We start from the raw sequence: 19,389 nt of genomic DNA, 5'->3' as shown, positions 1-19,389 counted from the left end.
TTTCAATACATTGAAGCATAAAATGAACTATAAAGAGGATGAATATGACACTGCCATTGCAGTTGTTTTTTAACCTTTCACCAAGATTACTTCAAAACAAAATTATATTTAAATATTAAAAAAAATTAAAATATAATTTTTTTTATTACTTCATCTTATTTTGGCATACGCAGCCGAAATTTAGGGATTTTAGTAAAAGGCAAAGAAATGAAACTCAAACTCTACAGAATATAATTATTTTATCATTATACCAGAAATTATGCCCAACTTGACAACTGATTGATCTGAAAATTATACTCAGAACTTATCCAGTGTCTTTTCCGATTAAATTAAGAATCATCTTAATCAATCACCATTTGTCATACATTTCTTTTTATCACAATGAAGAGACTGAATGAGATGAATTCTTTTGTTGGAAGTCTTTTATTGCTATCTGAAAATTAATCATACTTTTTTCAAATCATTTCCGAACTTTATTAAGCAAGTGGTTTAAACCAGTAAAACTTAAAATGCTCATTAGCTAAAGCTTCGTGGTTTCAAAGAGTATTGTTTTATATTAATCTTGAGGAAAACAGCACTGATACTAGTACTCTAATAAATATGAAAGTCAAGCAAACAAAAATTTTCCCTTTATATAGCATGCATCCAAAGATTATTATTATAAAAATGAAATAAATAGCAAATCTAGATATCTATATTCTATTATATAATGAACTGTTTTATACTTGAAGAAAATATAGCAGCTTAAACATGCTCGAGAAATGAGACATGACGATTATTGCATTAATTTCTAATTTCTAACTTCATTCTAATGTTCCTGTCTAAAGCTCTATATCTCAAAAATCCCCACGAATATAAGAAAGGCATATTTCATGACCCATATATGTCTTAAAAAGAAAATTTCACTAATGAGTGACATTTTATGAATAAATGCAACAAAGTAATAACTTCCAAATGCTTTACCAATAAAGATAACGAGAAAGGATTACAGATATTTTTCTTTCCATTATTTCACCTAGCACCATCAAATGAACCAAGAAGTTTTCTTCAGCGAAAATAAAAACAGGAAACATTCGCCTGCATTAATTAGAGTGAATTAACAATGCAAATTACAGATTCCTTGCCGAACGAAGTGTCTCTCTTAATAGTCAGGCCTCAAACCAGTATTATTCCCCACATAATTGCTAATTAGACGCCAAATCGCCGTGTTCAAGAAAGACCAAAAGCAAGCCAAAAACATCAAATATCACTACCGCTAATTAGTACGGCACAACCTAACTAGGTATTGTGTGTCGCCAAGACAGAGCATACCTCTGTTCTTCTTAGACCTTTGCCAAAATCAATGTCTCCAGAAGGTTCATTAATAAAGGAAAACGGACCGCTCATATAATGAAGCTCAGCCAAGAATTAAGCATTCAGCTAATCCCAAAGGAACCAGTAGGGGAACACGGGCCGGCATGCTAAGGTTACCAGATTTGCGACATGTTCCCGAATAGCTAACGAGTTTCTGATGGTCCTTATTTTTGCTGTTGCCGTGTTTGCGAGGCCGGGGCGATTAAGTCTACTATTTTGGGAAAGGGATAAAGAGGTTAGGGGGTATTTTTCTGCTGCAGAAATTCAATTATTTTTTTCCTTCTTTTGTTTCAGTTTTTTGTAATCTTTTCATGCAAAGCTTGAGGATGCTGAATGAATGATACAAGCGAGCGATAAGTAATTAAGGCAACAACGACAAGGGGTGCCTTTAGAAAGGTAAATTCGATTTTGAAGTTAGGTGCGCTATTGAAATTTAAAGTCTTGGTTTATATTCAAGATAATTAACTTCTTAGCATTTAACATCCATCTTCCCATAGCAATTTTCATGTTTAATATTTTAATGGTTTTTATTTAATGTTCTTCTAATTATTTTGTTTAATTTTTTTACAAAATTTCCGATGAATTTCGAATAATTACTGTTAAAGTGCCATTTTGAGTTACACATGTGGTAATATAATCTGGCTCTACATATCTAAACCAAATATCTAGTTTTTTTTCTTTCAGAATTTTCAATGAATTTTGGATAATTATTGGATGATGACGAAACGTATTTGTATTTACTTGTATTTTAACAATGAACTGTGTTAATGTTTGATTGTATTATAACATTTTATTTTTAATTCGTATTTTAATTTTAATTTTTATTTTGGCACTGGATGGCATATTCGGCATTTCAATTATTTTGTTTATTTTTTTACAAAATTTGAAAAATTACTATAACAGTACCATTTCGAATTACCCATGCGGTAATATAATTTGGCTTTACTTACCTAAATCAAATGTTTAGGAATTTTTACTTAATTTTTCAGAATTTTCAATGAATTTTTGTTAATTACTGGATGATGATGAGACATATTTCTATTTAGTTATTCATACTTATACTAAATTCTACTTTGGTATTGGCTGCCATATTCGGTGATTCAAGGGGTGAAAATGTTTTCATGCCTTTTACGTAAACAATGATAAATGTTTGAGTGTTTTTTTAAATAGAAATCTACAGTTTTTCTAATTTTAATGAAATTTAGCACATGATCTTCAAGTCTAGTAGAAGAAAATACAAAATTGAATTAAAACATAATTAAAAATTATACAAATCTTTATTGTCTTTCAGTTATGTTTTTAGTTTAAATGTTGTTTTGATGTTCTCATTAATAATGCTTTGATTTATAATTTTCTTTTCATATTTTTCTGTAAAATTTTGTTACAAAAATGAAAATATTTTTAATACATTTTATTACAAAAAATAATATTTTGATACATTTCCTGTTTTCTTCCAATTAGTAACTTCCATCTTTTTAAATTTAAATTAAGTAAATTAGATAGAAAGATATTTTTATATGAAATAATTTATACGAGATAAGTCCGTCAAAATATTAATAAAAATACGAGGTAAATTAATTAAAAGTATTTACAAGACATTAATTGCATTACAAAACATGTAATTAATTCCTAAATATCAGTTGAATTAATTATTGCATTAAATCTAGGAAATGAAGAATTTCTGTTTTTGTTACACAACTCAAATTCATCTCTGCCTTAATTGATGATAAGCCAAAGATTTCCAGTGGTAGTTTTAATTAAATTAAAGATTTATGGATTCTCTTACAAGCAACTCACGCAAATAAAATTCATAAAAATTACATAGATAATCACTTTTTGAATTCAAAATAACCAGTAAAAGAATAAACTAAAAAAATTCGTAGGAAATGCTAATTGTTTGCATTTATTGAAAGAATATATATCAATTAGGAAATTCTTATGCTATAAAATTCTAATTAATTGCAATTCTTCTGAAAAATACACAATCTTTGAATAAATGAATCCAAAGTACTAAACAATTAAATTAAGTGCAATTATCTATTAATTCTCAAAATTCAACTAACAAATTAATAAATATTGCTATAAAATTCTAAAATAATTCGATTTCTGTTAAAATATAAGCCTTTTAGCACAGTTAACATCGAACATAATTTAAAAATGTACATACGATATTGAGAACATACATTTGATTAAATCAGAATTTAGTTACAATTTTTTTTTGTTTTAAATCTATTAGAACTCTTTGGAACCGTCATAAATATATGACCATCATTACGTGGAACTGAAGAATAAAGATTATAATTTACATAGTAATATTTTTGTAGCAAAATACACTCAATATTGGATTGAGATATGAACTATAGACGCTCGATCTAATATTTATTAATATATTAATAGGGATATCTTTTGAAATTGTTAAATATATAATTATATTTTTGAATTTTAAAATAATTTTATAATCTGTTGCATAATAGGAGAGGAAATGAGTTAACTATTGCTAAGAATTAATTGCTTAGTGAAAGATACCATTTAATATATATTTATATATTTCATATATATGCCATTTATTGATAAAGTATTTTATTTTAAGAATGCTTCAGTTTTTATTAATTTTTATTCATTAGTCTTTATTTCTTGTGATATTCAATATGACTTAAAAAAAGATGTAAAACACTGAAGCCGTCTCGGAAATTGAACTCGGGTTACATTTGTGCTGTAAAACATTATACCAAATCACTTGGCTACTTTTAAGGTTACATCTATATTCGAAGAATTATATAAAATTTTATCTTATACAAAATTACTTTCAATTAATTCTCTAACTTTCTAAAAATAAATATTCAAATTTTTGTACAATTTCTATATTTTACGAGATTAGAACATTAACCCTTATCGTGGCAAAATTGCTTTTTTGAAAAAAAGCAAAAAAAAAAAAAAATGTATATAGGTAGCTTCTTTACGCTATAAAAAACATCAAAAAATAAATTTAAAAAAAATCGTGTAATAAAACTAACTTAAAAATTATTTTATAGTGGTAGTATATTTTTATAAAGTTGTATGTATGGTATACTATACAAAATGAACATAAGGGTTAAATATGATTATACTCTATATTAATTTTCTCATTCTAACTATAAATATTTTAATTTTTTCTTCTCATAAATTCTTACGCTAACTAATTTTTCTATCAAATATTTGAATATCAGAACAAAACCGTAATTTGACAGATATACTTCAAGGAAACTGCGTTTGAATAATAATATATATATATATTACTGTCCTTTTTTAGTCTTCCTTTAGTATATTTATTTCATTATTTATGATTACTTCATAAAAATTTATATTTTAAAAATTGTATTTTAAATGGCACTGCCTTTGTAAAATCAATATTTAATTACATTAATATAATAACTAATTTTTAAACACTCTAAGGTTATTAAAATATTTAACTGTCACGAAGAAAAAAATAAATCCAGCAAATTTCAGACCTTTAATACATGAGGAAATGGATGATAAACATCAATTACAAAATTTAGTGTATTTGTTAATTAATTGTAATTGAATTCATATTAGTTAATTAACTTATAATAAGCAGAAAGAATAAAATAATGTCAAAGATGAACAGTGTTTTCAGCTTTGTGTCAGCTTCAGTTTAAAATCTGGGAATGTATCTTTTTGAAATCTTAACATCTAAAAAAAAAAAAAAAATCATCAGATTAAGAATTATTACTGATATTTTTTAATCCTTTTTCTATGCAAATTTTCTTTCAGATTTTTTGAAGCATTCCTAGATTTATCAGCATTGAGATCGTTCACCTCTTGTGTCAGCTCAGATGCAATCTATCAGCTAAACAGATTCATTTCACTTCGCTGATCAAAGATCGATAGTAATTTCAGCTTTCAATGACTGTCACTGGTGGCGCTGCCTATCTGCAAGAGCGGAACGAGAGAACTCTTCAGTTAAGAGTGAGGAAATTGCATCTGTTGCGAGAAGATACTTAAGAATGACGTGATACTGAAAATAGATAATCCTGGCCGATTTTAGTTTAATTTAGTTTTTATTTTCGTTCCAGTTACAGCGAAAACATTTGAAAAATTTGATTGTTACCAAAACATTAATTTAATGTGGTTCCTGTTGAAATAATAAGAACAATCCAAAACTGCAAAATATAGATTGGTTTAATAATGGAATTTCAACATAAATCTTCAGTAAAGGCTACAAATTATGTATTTTAATTTCTATCCTTCTTAGAATATAGTATAGTAATAATTAATTAATCAACTATCAGCAATTATACGGTATGGTGAGAGATTAGCATGAATAAAGGGTTCATGTAAAAGTGAAATTGAATTTTCATTTAAAAGTATTTCCCTCAACTAATTTGTTCGCAGTTTTTGAATGCAATCGTTAAAAGGATCAACTAATACAAAGGGAGACATAATGAAAGTATAGTTATTTAGAGCTCAATTATGAAGAAGCATTGCGACAAAGGTAATGCAATTTTATATGCGTGTTGTATAGATATCCTGAAATCATTTAAAAATAATGAACATAAATGTATTAATTTAATAATTGGGTCTGAATTGCAAATTTTGGTATAAAAATTTGTTTTGATGTACAAGTTGCGAAGGAGAGACTCTCTCTATATCATGATGAATTGATTCTATCTTCAATTTTTTTGCGTTAAAAAAATTTAATAACAATTATTTTTCAGAGATTCTGTAAGATTTTATTCCATTATTTTGTCAACAAAACGAATTCAGCAATCCTTTATTTTTACTTGAATGAAAAAATGATAGGTGTGATCTGTGCTATAAATAAATATATAACACCAAATATTAACAGAAATTTTGGAAATTTATTTGTAAAAGTCAGGTATATTTTATGGTTTATTATAGGTATATTTTATGTATATTTTCTGGTATATTTTGTGCAATGATTGCTAAAGAGGAGAGCATTAGAAAGCAATTATAATGTACTACTTACTACTTTCATTTAAAAAATGCTTTTTATATATATTTACTTCAATTTAAAGATAATTCAGTTACATTTTTCATCTTTTAAAAAAATATTGGCTAGCTACTTTCAATTACCAGTTACTCCCCCACCATATTAATAATATCATTTTATTCTTTAGCAAAATCTTTCTATTTGTAGAGGCTAAGAGATATGCTAAAATTTTATTTTGAGATATTTATCTAAACTTTAGGGTAAAGTAAGGAACAGAGAGACACTATCAACATATCTAGAAGTAATGGGCATTCATATGAACGAATTTTCGGATAGATGTTGTGGTCCGGGTTTGATGACTTTGTTGTAATTTCTTTCCCTCCGAAAATGAATATTATAAGTAGTGTTTTTGTTATTCTTTTTTTCAAAATTGGAGTATAGATCGTAGCAAGTGACCATAAATAACATAGAGGTCACGAGCTTTCACACAAAACAAAAATTGGCAAAATGGAACAAGTGACTGTGGCTGGGGAATTGGTTCTTTTGAAGATTATCAGTTTGGCGATTATTTTAAATAAATAGAATGCTAGTATTGTGCCAGTAATAGAATGCCAGTAAGTTATCTTCCGATTCTCTCCTATAGGAGCGAAATGACTCTTAGATATTTAAATAATTTTTAATTTAATTCATCAAATATACCTGAATTAAATTTAAAAGGTAACAATGACGTATATAGATTTCATTAAAAAAATAAATACTTATGATTGGAGCATAGTGAAAATAAATCTGAACGCGAAAATAATATTTACTTTAAGATTTCGGTGAAAATTTTGATTAGAAAAGAAACATTAGGATTGGTGAGCATGAATTGAAATCACCTGTTGTTATAAATCGGCTTATTATGATTCGGATATAATCAAACATCTCCATTTTAATGACCAGGCATTATTTCCTGTGGAGTAAACATGCTCCTCATTTAATAAATCTTGTTAGGGAATCATCATCCAAACTTGCATATCTAAATCCTTCAGAACAAAGGAATCAGAATATTGTAGCTTTAGGCAATACTTCAGCTGAAGCCCGTTTAAATCTTACAAAGCAAAGTGGTAAACATCAAATTAAAATCTGCTTCAAGCCTCATCGGGAGTTTCTCTCTTCGAAACTATGCTACCGAAAGTTTCCCCAAGAGTTTCCTCATTAATCAACTAATATTTTTCTCACGAAATGTCTGTAGCTCGAAGGCGCGAATATTCCCTACCAGTCTCTGTATAAGATGAATATTTAATTCCAATCTTTAGAAAAGAGCTCTTGATGCGAAATGCCATGTTTCTACTCATATAGCAAAAGATGTCTGCTTTACTCTGTGGTATTAGTTTTTGCCCCGAAGGTACGTCCGACTTTGACGTCACCGAGTTTGGGCACGTTCGTTTCTATAGTAACGAAAACCGCCACAGAAAAGATGTGCTTGCCCTTTGCATTTAAAAATGTTCAAGTGCTTCTGTACCATCTTAGAGGTTATGTAAAGAGGAGATAGATACATTTTCTCTCCTCTATTTGACTTTTAGAGGAGAATGTTTGACGACTCATGTTCGCCTCTTAAATAATCTGTATCAAACTGAATGGTTTTCCTTCTAATGGGATGGTTGGAACGCGGACAAATGGTTTCTTTCCTGCGGTAATGGATATTACCATTTTCCCCTTTCCGTCCCTTATTTATACCCTCCCCCCCATCTGATGTTTTAGAAGGATAATATGCATTTCGTTAATGTAATATTTCCGAGTACAATTGCGACCACAAGCACTAAATGTGGCATAAAGCGGAATTTATCAGATGTTTTCGGAATGGGCGGACTTTTTATGACAAATTATGATAAAAGCTGATCTAGATGGACGATATGTATTCTCTTACGATATGTTTACATTAGCTTGCATTAAGATATTAAGTAAAGGATGTTAATTTTCGAATCGCAAACATCGATGCATGTTTTTAATTTGTTGGGGTTTAAGTGCTCTATGGATGACATTTGAGATAGAGTTTCAAATACGTAATGGACGGCAGAAAAAAGTAAGATTTCATTCCACAAACATTTGATTATTTTTTAAATTAAGAAGTATAAACTGGTGGGCAAACAAATTATTTTGGGATATATTTAGAGAATGATTCACTCAAAAATGTGAATCGTAAAACTGAGAGGAAAAAGTCATAACCACTCCCTGTCAGAAATTAGAGAAATCAGTAACTAAACATAAGTTTAATCCATTGATCTGTACCAGGGCTATTTAGACTGTTACTATTTTCAAAGTATTTTCAACTAAAACAAGATTTTCCGATGTAATTTTTTATCAGTTAAGAAATGAAGAAAAAAAAATTATTTAATGTATTTTCCGCTCTAATTTCTCACAATTTCCACAATGTGAGGTATTTGATTTAGTACGAAGAAAATGATCCATATTTATTTTCAACAATTGTTTTCGCCAAATCGAATGCAAATTCAGATCTTCAAATTGATTGTCTCTATGATATGAATGATATAACAAATCTCATTCATTTGGCTTTCATATTTTTGAGTTATCACATTCAATTACATACCCGAATAGGCAGACCGACAGACAAATGATTAGGTGATGGATTAAGTCAAAAGTTTGACTTGGATATGTAATTTTGGTAAATCACGTATCAGATTTCATCTGCCTAACACAATCAATATTTGATCTTATTCTTTCATAATAACACGAACGGATACACAGACATTGATGGATTTCGTCTTAATTTAGATTCACTGTTGATAGGAACACCGCATACCAACTTTTAATCGCCTATCTTTTTTTTTTTTTTAGTTTTCGTGTTTTTATACGCAGACTCAGGGAAGTCTAAAATATGGGGATTAATTCAATTTTCAAGAACAAATTTTCTTTGATAACTGGGTTTTTATTCTATTGAACTTAATATATATCAAAGTAGAAAATTATTAAGATCAGTCATTTTCTGAAAAAAATTCTTTTTCAGGCTGGTATTCTCAAATAACATCAAACTCTTTGGAGATGAATCTCCTATGTTCATCCATAGATGATGATGAAGACAGAAAAGTATGTGACTCAACAGTAATAATGAATGTCATCTGTACCATGTACATAGCGTATTTTTATGTAAGTCATCTCTAACCCCACACCAAGATTTTATTACCAGATAATCGTAGTAAAGTAATTTAGTAAAATTACTCAACTATTTCTTAAATTGCTAGATAATTATCTCATTGAAACTATTTTCATTGAAAGATGGGATGGACACATGAATTGTCAATATTTTCAAGAACATGCAATATCTATTTAAAGCACCCTAGAATAAAGTTTAAAAAGTACCCTAGAATAAAGATTTTAATCACTATACGCCTAGATATGTGTAAAGTATCTGCCAAGAGTTTGATCAAACTTATAGGTAAAAAACTTATTACCAAATGGAAGAGGCAACGGCAATATTGGGATCTAAATTATTTGAATGAAGATAGACATCTTCAAGTCCAATCGACGATGATCCAAAGTGGCGCGCCAAATCTAATTCCAAATGCACGCCAAATCTGATAATGAGTATCTAGTATGTGACAAAAGATTGGTGCAGCCATGATTTCATCAGCAGAAACAATCATAGTACCGCAAAGATAACCACTCTTAAAGAGAAGATGATTGATTACTAGCGGGACTGGTTTCCCTGAAATTTTCTTGCATATTTTCTAATAAAGGTCTCTCCTCTGTCTCCCCCTACAAAAATTATGGACCACTGAAGACAGGTGGATGTCATGAGCGCTCATCTCTTATTTTCACACGTGAGAGTTTTATGTTTCATAGTACTGCAGAGAAAAATAGTGTTTATGTTTTAATAGCATATTATTTGTGAACAATAGTTAAAAAAGATCGATCTTCGGCGATTAAATTCTGATACATGATTAATATACAAATATTTCAACGGTGAATACATTTCGGAGGCCTTTCAGACTTAGGTCTGTTTACGAGAAAGTAAGTTATCTTTTATTAATTATTAAAAAGTAGAAACTGTATGAAAAGTTGATTGCAATAAAGCGAGGTTTACGTAGTTGAAAACATTATAAATTAAAAAAAAACAAACAGAATAACAGTTATATTAATTGATTTTTTTAAAAAAATATTCCTTACTAGGGCCACTGAACTACGAGTTATTATCTGGTATTGGCCATAAAACTGTAAGAAGTTACGAATTTTTCTTTAAAAGGCGTTAAAGAAGGATGTTTCAGATTGGAAGCTTCATTTAATAAAAAGCATATAAAATGTTGATAAATAAAAATTGTTACAATTTTATTTATTTATTATTCAAAAATAGAATCCATTATCATAAGGCTTTCACATAACATTGCGCAAATATAAAATTATTTTAATATTTTTACAATTTCAATTGCTTTAAAGACAAAATAAATATTACCACATAATCAAATGTTTTCTTTCATATTTGATTTACTGGCAAAGCCATCTGATAAAGCATTCCAAACACGTACAAATAAAATTATTTGCGAATTTCCTTTTTATCCTTATAATTTTGTCACAAAATTTGCCTTTCGTGTTAAAGTTTCTATTCTTTTCCAAAGTAAACTCCCGACAAAATATAAATAAGAAAAACTGCTGCAGCGAAAAGGCCGTGATGAGGATTTGAATTAATTTATTAAAGATCTCTGAGGGTATCAGGAGGAATGTAATTTATTAAAGTTTAATTTGTCTTTGTGCGGAGGCAGGCCGTTTTACATAAACCTCTGGAGAAGCAAATCTCGATTCTTTTTCTGGGTGGAAGTTGAGTGCGGAAAACCCTGAGTTCGCTCGGATTTTCTGATTTTATTAAGAGAAATGAAGTTCCCGAGACTTTTATCTTTTTGGAGAAATTGAGAAAGATGAGAACCTGCATAATGAGGAGGCCGACTAGAAATTTTCTTTTACTCACTGCCGAAGTGTTTATTATTCAATTGAATTATATATGCTTTAAATTATGTGCGAGAATGTAATTATTTGTAAGAAACTTCATTAATTTGGTTTGTTGGCACCATTGCGGAGAATAATTTTATATATCAATGTTTAAACCTAACTCATTAATAATTAATGTATCAAAATGTTTTAAAATCAGTTCTCTATATAAGAAATATAATTTAATTTCATTCTTAAATACCAAGGAAAATAAAAAAGTAAAAGGACTTTTGCAATTTCTCTTTCCAGGGTTTGGTAACACAATTAGTATCCAGAGCTGAATTAGTGCAGTAGTAAACACTTCTATGCAACGCGTCGCTCTTATTCCCGCGTTAGCTGTTGGAGTGTAGCAGACAGTTAAATGTGGCAGCTGCATTGTCAAAATCTGCACCAATGAAAAAATGAGGGCAGTGATTCTATTTTTGTTTGTTGAAAGTGTTAAACCAGCGGAAATGATTCGTCGAATGCAAGTGCAGTATGGTGACAACTGTTTATCGCAAAGTAATATCTACGAATGGGTAGAGCTCTTCAAACAGCGAAGAACTTCTTTATGAGACAATGAAATATCGGAAGAACCATTGACGTCAACCACAGAGGACAATTTGAAAGTCGTTGAGGGTATGGTGTTGGAAAACAGATGAATCAGTACGTCGTAGAAAACTGCGAAAAGGTGTCATCCTGCAGCAAGATAACGCTCGGAAACATTCTGCCCAATGGCCTGCCGAAACAATAAAGGAAGTTGGATTCAAAGTGCCAGAATACCCGCCATACAGTCCAGATCTAGATCCATGCGATTTTCAGATGTTTGAACCATTGAAGAAAGCGCTAGGGGGAAGAAGTTTTGAAATAAATGAAGAAGTCATTGATGTGGTGCAAAATGTGTTATAGATACAACCGAAAAACTATTTTTCTCTCGGAACCAAAAAACTTGTGAAACGTTCGGAAAAGTACGCTAAGTCCAGGGTGGTTATGCAGAAAAATAAAGTATATTTTAGTTTTCTATCATTAGAATAAATGAGCATTTTCTTAAATGGCTTTTTACTTTTTGCCTCTCCCTCGTAGAATAGTGAACATTTCTGTAAAATTTGCAAGTTGCTACTGCTTGTTCATAAGTGTATGTGCAAAACGTGTTATTTAAACAGTATTATCTTATTAGTGACAAGTTACAGCCGATTTGATCTTAATAATAATTATTACTCGTGAATATAACAACGATAATAATATACAGATATAGATTAAAAAAGTTTAAGATAATGTTCCTGAGGAGCGACTGCTAAATATTTAATACTGGATCTGGATGCCACTGAATAATTTATATGTGATGAATATATGTATATTAAATGATGAACTTGAAGACCATTGTGAAGAGTACCCCAAAAATATTCAATAAGATTTATTTAACGGGGCTGAAGAAGTAATTTCAGCAAGAGATTTAAGGAATTCTTTCTTGAATTTAGGGCAGACTCTTAAATTTCATTCGCATGTCAAAAAATCACAAAAATATCTCAGAAATAAATTCAGCAAGAAACTCTAAGGATAGCTTCTTGAACCAAGGATAGGCAATCGGATATATATTTTTCATTATGACACTAATTCATAAAGTGATTACAGAGGTCCATTCAGCAAAGGACTCATAGGATTGCTTCTTGAATAATAAAGAACACAGAAATACTTTATTTCATTTATTCATTTCATAATAAGATATACTTTATTTTCATTCGAATGGAAATCATTAAAGGATCTCAGAGGTCGATTCAATAGGGAACTCAGAGGATTGCTTCTGTTATAAAATTAATTAATATTTGGACAGACAGAGAGATGGATTTCGTTAAAAATTTGATAGATATCTAAAACGTTAGTAAAAAACCTATATACCAAATTTCATCCATTTAGCTCAAAATGATTTTGAGTTATCGTGTTCATAGACATACATACATAATGCCCCAAAATATGTTTTTTGAATCCAAGGAAGTCTAAAACTGCAGAGAGTCGTTAACATATCAAGTACAAATTTTCTTTGATTTTTCATTACATTCTCTATTTTTCAGATACAAGAAGAAAAAAAAACATTACTTTATCCCTTCTTTGAATTCCTCTTTCCTCTTTAAATAGCAAAACTACAGAAGAAATAAACATCATCACTTGTAATAAATGAGAAATCATAAATCTGAATTTTCCCATAACTTTATGAAATACTAACACCAACCCTTGATTATAATTCTCATTTAATATTCATAAAAGCAGTTAGAAGATGTGCCAAAATATGTAGCAGTAAAAAAAACCCCTTTAAATAACGTTCCATGCCGAAAACATGCAAAAACCGGGCCAAAGTGCAAGTTCCAAAACATTAAAATATTCAAAAACTAGAATCATCCTCCCGAATAAATATCCCCAAAAGTACCGAAAATCCGAAAGTGTGGAAGGCATCCTCTCTGCAAAAAGTTCTTCCCAACGAAAACAACCCCTCTAAATATCATTTGGAAAGAATCGAGAAATTTTACAGCTTTCCATCCCTTGTGAAGTGCACCCACTTACAGACAATTCCAATGCTAAAATCAGCCTCCGAAAAGCTAGTCCATACTGACGCAGAAAACAACTAGAGCAACAAGAACAGTTCCAAACGACTTTGTGAGGGCCGGGCCGTATAAAATTCATCCAATGACTAGCGCCCCACCTAAGCATCCGGATCCTTCCTTTCAGGAGTGAGTTCTGGAGAGAATTTATCCTGTTTTTGGGAACATTTCGCAAGAGGGCTTAATGGAAGCCGGCATTTAAAAGGAAGGCAACACAAAAGGGTAGGTGCGGGATGGATGGATGAAATCCAAGAGCAGAAGGGTTTTCTTCTGGCTTCTCTGCATTTTAGATGCGGTCGAAGAAGAATGTTTTATTCCGCAGGAAGGAAAATAAGGGTTTTCCTTCCTCGCAAACATTCTGCGGTATTGTTTGGTGGGTAAACATGTCTTACATAATCAAGCTCAGAAGGGAGGAAAGTCGTTTTTTTTTTCTCTTTCTTATCAAAAACCACAACTGGAGTAATGTAAATAAGCGTATTCAAAGGAGATTTATTTGGATTTGCAATGCACTAGGTTTAGAGTGTTATCAAGCTGTCATTTCAATTTTTCCTGATATTCAGGGAAAACAAACAATCGCAACTGAACCAGTTCATTCAGATATATTTAAAGACGATAGCTCAAATGTTTTGAATAAGTAGGTGATTAAAAGATGGGAAAAACAAAAGTTGCATACATTATTAAAATGAATGTAATATATTCTTACTACTAATAAAAGAAAACGTGCGTGTGCTTCTGTCGTTAAGCACTCAAAGGTTCAAACCATCTGGCAAGGAGTAACCTAATTTGGCACAAATATACAGTGCGATTCATAAAGAAGTATAATTTCAATGCGCTATAAATTAAGAACAATATATTATATGTCATCTGTAACAGAATTGTCTGGCATTATTTTAAGTTTTGTTAGAGACAGTCACAGATGTTCTATGTGTGGCTCCTTAATCACATGGCACACATCGAGCCGGTAACCCATTTCCATCCAAACGCGTGAATCAAGTCCATCGATTGTGGTTGTCCTTCTTGTTGATCTAGCGGAGCTGAACGAAAGCATTGCCCTTTGTGTACTCCCACAGGAAGAAATCCCAAGTTGTTAGGACAGGATTTAGGGGTGCCCATTGAATAAGTGGCATATTATAGTCGGCGACTCATCCAATCCATCGGTGAGGGAGATGTTCATCTAGGTAAACTCGCACATAGGCTGACTAATGTTATAGTGCACAATCCAATTGGAGAATGAAGTCGTCAATATCGCCCTGCAACTGTTGCATCAATCAAAGAATTCACATATCCAAAAGAGTTAAAGAGACAAAAAGTCTTTTCCAAAGCAGATACCGCAATTTCGACTGATTAATAACATGACATGCACGCTTTTGCCTACGTCACTTCCTTCAGTGGCAAAATTTAAAAGTGCATCTATCTTACGGTTTGCTGAGGTGGTACTTATCTTTGACTGTAACTGGTTTACAGCAACTGAAAAGTGTATACTTCTTTATGAATCCGCCTGTACTTTTGATTGTGGAAATGCACCTCACGGATTGAGTTTTTTAAAATTTTAACAAGGAACATTTCGCCATTTTCCCACAATAACAATAATTTCTAAGAATATTGCCAGAGTTAACATTAAAACTATTTGAAAGCTGAATTTTTTTGATGGTATCAATTTTTTGCTGAATTCTGACAATTATTAATTTTATTTAAAAATTTCTATTTCGCATAAATTCCATTTTTTTTCTTTTCCTAATCACAATGGAATTCTAACAATTTTGACTGTTTTTTTCCAGTTATTTAAATACTTGGTTTTTCTTTTATTTTTGAAAACTAAGGAAGAAATATTTTTCTTTATTACTAATGCAATTGTTTATTACCTGCGCTAACTGTGGAATAAGAAGATGAAATTGTAACACCAAAACTTGTATTCAGCAGATTCATTGCCTGGACAGTTACATTTTAAGGTCTTTATGATGCCAAAAGTATGAGGGAGGTTCCTGTAAATAATACGCATAAGAAGTGAAAGACTATTAAAATAATATGGTTTTATGGTTTATTACAATTTATGCCTGAAAATAATATATTAAAGATATCATGAGCATCTAAATATGCCTATAAAAGTTAATTGAAATGATATGCAACCAATATTTCTAGAGACCCAGATGGATGCTATTTAGCATAACAAATACATGTATTCACTGATACCTAGAAATAATGTATAGTATTTTATGTATCGATAAACTAATTATACCAGAAAGATCGGGATTGCTTGGTTGATAGGGCGTTGAATTAGCGTCCCTTGGGTTGCGAGTTCGAACGCCGCCGGCCCAAGACTCTCCGTGTGTGTGGTGACTGACGCACCTATAAATTTGTCGTTGTCACTAAGTCGAGAATAATACCACTGGAGAGTAATATCAGGGGTGATCCTTCTCTGATTCAGGTCTAAATTACGTTCTGTGGACGAGTGAGTTAAATGCATGAGTGAAGTCCACCCCGTAAAAAGGGTTGTGACATGTGTGTAGCTGAGCCGTACTCTTGGCCTTAGTTGGCGCTACTGAAAAACAAGAGACGCACCCTTGGCTTAAAATCGCTGACTTCTAAAGTCTGTGTGCTTGTCTATGACAAGTGCCATTAGAAGCAACAGCAACAACAATTATAAATGATTCAAAAATTCGAGAAATCCCACTAATATGTTACGTTTTCAAGTCTTTGAAAAACCTAAGGAAAAATCATTCGAAATTGGTAAAATGGAAGCTTAAAATATAATCATGCCAGAAAAAACCTCAGTTGTATAAACAAATTAAAATAGTGATATTCAAAGCTTCACAACTTGGTAAGTTTCAGTCGCAGAAATGTGAAACTTTTTTCCTTTTAAGATGTTAGCATGAGAGTAATTTGGTTTATTTCAGAAGATAAAGTAAAGAGAAAATAAAAACGCTCTCGCACCACTACAAAGATAAAAGTTATAATAAAAAATATATTTAAATTAACTAAAGCGCGCGATTAGATATACGCGTCATACAGAAGCTTCTAGAACTCTCTAAAACGGAAAATGTTACGCAACGTTGCCATTAACATTTTAAAATAAAGAAAAAAATAATTAAGACAGCAAAAACCTTCGTTCATAGGTTTCAAATTTCGCCAGTCCGAAGTAAGAAAAGAAAATGATAGGACAAATTTCATTTCTTTTAAATATGGCAATGTCATATTGAATATGAAAAATAAAACTTGAGGTCTGTATAAAATTTTAGATTTATTAATTATTTTAGCAATATCATTATTAATTAAAATAATCTAAAATATAATTTTTTATGTCTTGTAGAGTAGTGTTTCATCTGAGAGTAATTGTCTTTTTCTGATGGTTTAGAGCTTACTTAGGTACTGAACTATTATTTGGATGGATAAGCCATGTAATCCATCATAAAACAAAATATAATTTTTCCAATGAAAAAAAATGAATTTCGATGTATTTTTCTTTGATTTTATAAGAAATGATTATGCCATTTTGAAGGTACTTTCGAATAAAAACATTCGGAATAATTCTGTTTTTACCAATACCATTCTTTCATCGAAACTGTGGTATTATTATCAATTTACCGAAATGTTTCAACAGAGATAAATCTCAGAGGTTTGAAAAATTATTATCAATTTACCGAAACGTTTCAACAGAGATAAATCTCAGAGGTTTGAAAAATTATTATCAATTTACCGAAATGTTTCAACAGAGATAAATCTCAGAGGTTTGAAAAATTATTATCAATTTACCGAAACGTTTCAACAGAGATAAATCTCAGAGGTATGAAAAATGTACCTGTTGTATTTTAAAGAGTTTAATTTATCTTTAATATACATTTAACAAAACGTAATAAACATTACAGATCTTAATAGATATTTCTTTATTGCGCAGTAGTAGTTTTTAATGTTGTTAAAGACAATAGAAATATTACTAAGCCACCATGATCCCAGAAAAGTATAGAACCGTCAAACGAATTTAGAAATAAGTCACCTTTAAATAATAAACGTCTCTAAATGGAATAAAATTTCGTGTCTGAATTCATTATTATTCTGCTTAGTTTCAATCTTCATTCCCTCAAAGAGATAGTATCTCCAGGGCTTCGTTTCTTTTAATAAAATCAGAAAATTCGGGATTCTTTGCACCCTACTCTCAGCCAGTAAAAGATCCCAGAAAAATAGGATTTCCACATCCAGAAACTCTCTGAACCCCGCAGACAAATTAAACTTTAATAAATTACATTTCACTTGATACTTTTAGAGACTTTTAATAAATTAATTCAAATCTTCACGACGACCTTATCATATATAAAAGAAATGTTATTATTTTTACTTTGTAGCGGTTTTACTCCTGAGGAGAATTGGGTGGCTTAATACAAAAGACAGCTCTTGTGACATTATTATTGAAGGCAACAGGTAAAGAGACAGGCTAAATCATAAATTTATTATACATTTTTTTCATATATTTTCTGATATGTTATGAAAAGAAATTACTCCAATATGCAGTATCACCGCACATCTCCAATGTTTTTATAATGGTGAAAAGGTTAAAAAATATAATTGGTTTTGTTTTAGATAATGGTAAATGAAAGAGAATATACAAGAGGATCGAAATAAGGAGAATTGTTGTTTAACAAATATTTTAATTTTCTTCCCTTAAATACAGTTTTGTAGATTTTTGCGATTCCTTTTACTATAAAAATACCATTCGATTTCAAAATGAAACCAGCTTTACTCTAACATTAGGATTTTAGTAACCCAAAGTCCTCGTTTCTTGAATTTATTGGTTTAAACGTGCAAATTGTTTCAATTAGTTGATTTCATGTAAAAACTCCATAAAAGCAAATCAAATTATCCCATGTTTAATGCAGTCTAAATATTTATAAATAAATTAAATATTTACTAAAACAAAATATCAAATCTGATCATTTTGATCAATTGATCAAAATTTAAAAGATGGATTCATGTGAGAGACATTCTATTTTAATGATAAAAAATAATACTTGTAGGAAGATAATGAATATCTTCATAATGAAATCTAATAAACCTATTTTTAGATAAAAATATATATTAATATTATTAATTATTATTAATCTAGTAATAAATAAATTAACAAATATTCAATTAATTGTTATAAGAAACAAAAATAAAATATTTCTCTCGATTATTTTTGTTGTTGTTTCTTGTGGCAGTTACCATGGGCAAGCCCGCTGTTACGAAGACAGCGATTTAAGCCGGTGGGGGAGCGTCTCTTGTTTTTTTAGTAGCGCCAACTAGGGCCAAGAATAAGACTTTGCTACTCACGCATCACTCATTCGATTGCACAACCCTTTTTTACGGAAGGGCAAATTCACACATCTCACAGATAGAACAACAATCATGTCCAAACCGGGACTGGAACCCACGACGCCCAGATCACGAGGAAGACACGCTACCCCTATGCCAGGACACCGGCTCGATTATTTTTAATTACTGATACTGATTTGTCTGCAGAATATTATTATAAAATTATTTTACTTTTCAAAGCTGTTCAAT

At 30.4% G+C, this 19,389-nt stretch overlaps 1 protein-coding gene across 2 annotated transcripts in view; it reads right to left on the bottom strand.

The window, feature by feature from the left end:
- The window catches only part of LOC129975926 (fasciclin-1-like), a 601,968-nt gene that overhangs the window by 154,952 nt on the left and 427,627 nt on the right, over positions 1-19,389 (bottom strand). The gene's annotated exons all lie outside the window — the stretch shown is intronic.

This window comes from Argiope bruennichi, chromosome 7, assembly GCF_947563725.1.
Source record: "Argiope bruennichi chromosome 7, qqArgBrue1.1, whole genome shotgun sequence".
NCBI lineage: Eukaryota > Metazoa > Arthropoda > Arachnida > Araneae > Araneidae > Argiope > Argiope bruennichi.
The sequence above is the reverse complement of the archived record's forward strand: the minus strand, read 5'-3'. Positions and strand labels throughout refer to the sequence as shown.